The following is a 4,433-nucleotide window of genomic DNA, read 5'->3' as shown; positions in this document are numbered from 1 at the left end:
GTCTCTACTGCCACAACATCAGACCTGTTATACCATGATATAAGTATGTTATCAACATATTATAGATGTTTAATAAGGGTGGTCAGTCTCTCTACCTCCACAACACCAGACCTGTTATACCATGATATAAGTATGTTATGAACATATTATAGATGTTTAATAAGGGTAGTCAGTCTATACTGCCACAACACCAGACCTGTTATACCATGATATAAGTATGTTATGAACATGTTATGAACATATTATAGATGTTTAGTAAGGGTAGTCAGTCTCTCTACTGCCACAACACCAGACCTGTTATACCATGATATAAGTATGTTATGAACATGTTATAGATGTTTAATAAGGGTAGTAGTCAGTCTCTCTACTGCCACAACACTGCCTCAGACGTTGCCATGGATGTGTTTTCTAATGTAAATAAGTCACTCCCACTTTCTACACTGCCCATGGGCCTTTATAAACCCTCTTCCTCTTCATAGGAGCTCTATAACAGCCTGCATTGCTGCTCCATACATAGTGTTTATAATGCTATAAGTGTTTCTGTAGAGCTGGCCATTGGGATGGACTACCATCTACAGAGAGCAGGGTTTTGTTTCCACCAAGCAGTAACACACCTAATGATTCTACTTGTCAAAATCTTTGATTTAATATTACTGTGATGATGATGAAGATGATGATGTGTTTTCTATGTGTCTGTCATTTTAATAACAAGCTTTTATATCAGTGAGATTCAGTCTACTGTGGTTATTATTATGTCTGTCTGTCTGTCTGTCTGTCTGTTCTCTGTCTGCCTGCTCTGTTTTCTGTCTGTCTGTCTGTCTGCTCTCTGTCTGCCTGTTTCTACCTGTCTGTCTGTCTGTCTGTCTGCTCTCTGTCTGCCTGTTTCTACCTGTCTGTCTGTCTGTCTGTCTGTCTCTGCTTCTACCTGTCTGCTCTCTGTCTGATCTGTTTCCTACCTGTTTGTCTGCTCTCTCTGTCTATCTGTCTGTTTTCTACCTGTCTGCCTCTGCCTGTCACTGTGGCAACAGTTGGGGGAAGGCCCTTTCCTGTTTCAGCATGACAATGCCCCTGTGCACAAAGCCAGGTCCATACAGAAATGGTTTGTTGAGATCAGTGTGGAAGAACTTGGCTAGCCTGCACAGAGCCCTGACCTCAACCCCATCAAACACCTTTGGGATGAATTGCAACGTCGACTGCGAGCCAGGCGTAATCGCCCAACATCAGTGCCCGACCTCACTAATGCTGTTGTGGCTGAATGGAAGCAAGTCCCCGCAGCAGAGGTCCAACATCTAGTGGAAATCCTTCCCAGAAGACTGGAGGCTGTTATAGCAGCCCTCTAATTGTACTAGTCTTTATGATCCGCTAGAGGGCGCCGTCTCACTGCATAAGTTCAGTCTGCTGCTCCACTGCCTTCAGGTTCAGAATGACAGTCACCTCTTGGTTTGAGCAAACATTCGATACTGTACCGTCATTCATTTATGACTTTAGTATGATATGAAGCAAACCGATGTGGGGGTCAAGAGCTTTCGAATCTTTCTGAAGACGCATCAAACTAGTTGAGATTATTTAGCATCTTATTCTCCTCGTTAAGTTTATGACGCCTATGATGACACCGCCAAGATATAGAACTGTTCCAGTGTTCAGTATTCCAACCACACGCAACTCACCTTTATGACCTACATCGTGCCCGCGCCGCGCGTGACCGCCAGACGGAGACCTGTGGTGTCCACACTTTGCGCATCAGCAGGTGCACCCACCCCACCCAAAACCCGGTGGCGAACCGAAAGGTTCCCGGTGAGTGAGCTCGTGTGTTTCCGTCACACTCGTCACCCCGGTTTGGTGTGGAATGCAGGCGCCAGAGGAACAGAAAGGGTTCGAGCAATCTGCGGAGGCGCGCGAGTGGAACGGGGAGGGAAACGGTTAACTTAACAATTAACGAGGAGGAAGTTACCGAGTGATTTTCTAAGGGTCTCTGTTACCGGTCCATATTCCAAGGAGATATAAACGTTAACTGATTCAGTCGATTCCCCCCGAGTGTATAGGTTGCACACGAGATGAGGAGAGGTCCCGGGTTTCTCCGGTATGCACGGTATGAACGCAGACACTGCAGACAACGTGAGTGGGTTACTATACACTGTCTACACCCGTTACCCGTAATCTAACCAACCAGGTAGGGTGTAACACTGTCTGGTAGAATGATATCAGAATGATATTCAGTTCCTGAATTAGACTATTAGATTGTTATGTAGCCTTTACGAGACCATTTTAAAGAGCCGCATTTTATTATCTTGGACGTGTTGCAAAGTCAAAATGTTACAACATTTTGGTCACACACAGTTAAATCATAGAGGCGGCAACACACACATTTTCAGGTTGTAACATAGGTGTGTGTTTCCTATTATTACCGACTGTGTGTGTGTGTGTGTGTGTGTGTGTGTGTTTTATAATATCAGCGGACGTGAGTGAAGACGGGTCCAGGGTATTTACACCGTGGTGCAGGTCGCGTGGATTAAATCCCAGGTTTCAGCTGCGAGCCTCTTTTTTTGTTGCCTCGGCGGTTGCTATTGACAACCAAACTGCGCAAACTCTGACACTAGTTCATAATGTATAAAGCTGCCGTGGATTAGTTTAGTTGGTTAGTTTAGTGGGTTAGTTGAGTTGCTCCAGCTTCTATCTATGAGACTTGGAGACATTGCCACACAGTGTAGACTACAGCCAGTTGGGTGTACAGTGTAGACTACAGCCAGTTGAGTGTACAGTGTAGACTACAGCCAGTTGGGTGTACAGTGTAGACTACAGCCAGTTGGGTGTACAGTGTAGACTACAGCCAGTTGGGTGTACAGTGTAGACTACAGCCAGTTGAGTGTACAGTGTAGACTACAGCCAGTTGGGTGTACAGTGTAGACTACAGCCAGTTGGGTGTACAGTGTAGACTACAGCCAGTTGGGTGTACAGTGTAGACTACAGCCAGTTGGGTGTACAGTGTAGACTACAGCCAGTTGAGTGTACAGTGTAGACTACAGCCAGTTGGGTGTACAGTGTAGACTACAGCCAGTTGGGTGTACAGTGTAGACTACAGCCAGTTGGGTGTACAGTGTAGACTACAGCCAGTTGGGTGTACAGTGTAGACTACAGCCAGTTGGTTGTACAGTGTAGACTACAGCCAGTTGGGTGTACAGTGTAGACTACAGCCAGTTGGTTGTACAGTGTAGACTACAGCCAGTTGGGTGTACAGTGTAGACTACAGCCAGTTGGGTGTACAGTGTAGACTACAGCCAGTTGGGTGTACAGTGTAGACTACAGCCAGTTGGGTGTACAGTGTAGACTACTTCTAGTTGGGTGTACAGTGTAGACTACAGCCAGTTGGGTGTGCAGTGCAGTGTAGTGCAGAGTGTGTGTGTGTGTGTGTTGATTTTAAGACTCCTTCCCTGTTCTTGCCTCCCCAGCTTAAGAAGAGAAAGACTGCTGTGATAAGGATCCCTCCTCAACCCATATGACCCCTACACCCAAACCCCTACATCCTGAACCCCTATACCCTAAACCCCTATACCCTGAACCCCTAAACCCCTATACCCTAAACCCCTACACCCTAAACCCCTACACCCTAAAACCCTCTACCCTAAACCCCTACACCCTAAACCCCTACACCCTTATACCCTAAATCCCTACATCCTGAACCCCTATACCCTAAACCCCTACATTCTAAACCCCAATATCCTGAACCCCTAAACCCTAAACTCCCACACCCTAAACCCTATACTCTAAACCCCTATTCCCTGTACCGTGAACCCTTATACCCTAAACCCCTACACCCTATACCCTAAACCCCTATACCCTGTACCCTTAACCTCTACACCCTATACCCCTATACCCTAAACTCCTATACCTTAAACCCCTACACCCTATACCTTAAACCCCTATACCCTCCACCCTATACCCTAAACTCATATACCCTAAACCCCTATACCCTAAACCCCTATACCTTGAACCCTATACCCTAACTCCTATTCCCTAACCCCTATACTCTATACCATATTCCCTAACCCCTATACCCTAAACCCTTTTCCCTAACCTCTCTACTCTATACCCTATTCCCTAACCACTATACCCTAAACCCTATACCCTAAACCCTATTCCCTAACCCTTATACCCTAAACCCCTATACCCTAAACCCTTATACCTAAACCCCTACATTCTAAACCCCAAAATCCTGAACCCCTAAACCCTAAACTCCTACACCCTAAACCCTATACCCTAAACCCCTTACACCCGAAACCCCTATACTCTAAACCCCTGTACCCTGAACCCTTATACCCTAAACCCCTACATCATATTCTCTAAACCCCTCTACCCTGTACCCTAAACCTCTACACCCTATACCCCTATACCCTACACCCTATACCTTATAAACCCCTACACCCTATACCCTAAAC

At 46.0% G+C, this 4,433-nt stretch overlaps 1 protein-coding gene across 2 annotated transcripts in view; it reads left to right on the top strand.

Annotated features, from left to right (window-relative positions):
• The first annotated feature begins 1,497 nt into the window (after positions 1 to 1,497).
• Positions 1,498 to 4,433, top strand: part of LOC106563988 (Ras association and DIL domains) — an 88,823-nt gene continuing 85,887 nt past the window's right edge. Inside the window, exons 1-2 of one of the 2 annotated variants that reach the window (XM_082967826.1) lie at positions 1,498 to 2,115; positions 3,447 to 4,433. The exon at positions 3,447 to 4,433 is cut by the window's right edge and continues 327 nt beyond it. The gene's annotated coding sequence lies outside the window, so the exon portion shown is untranslated. The remainder of the gene's footprint in view (positions 2,116 to 3,446) is intronic. The other variant, XM_082967828.1, reaches the window with a different exon arrangement.

This window comes from Salmo salar, chromosome 02, assembly GCF_965601325.2.
Source record: "Salmo salar chromosome 02, fSalSal1, whole genome shotgun sequence".
Classification (NCBI taxonomy): Eukaryota; Metazoa; Chordata; class Actinopteri; order Salmoniformes; family Salmonidae; genus Salmo; species Salmo salar.
This window is presented reverse-complemented; position numbering and strand designations above follow the sequence as displayed.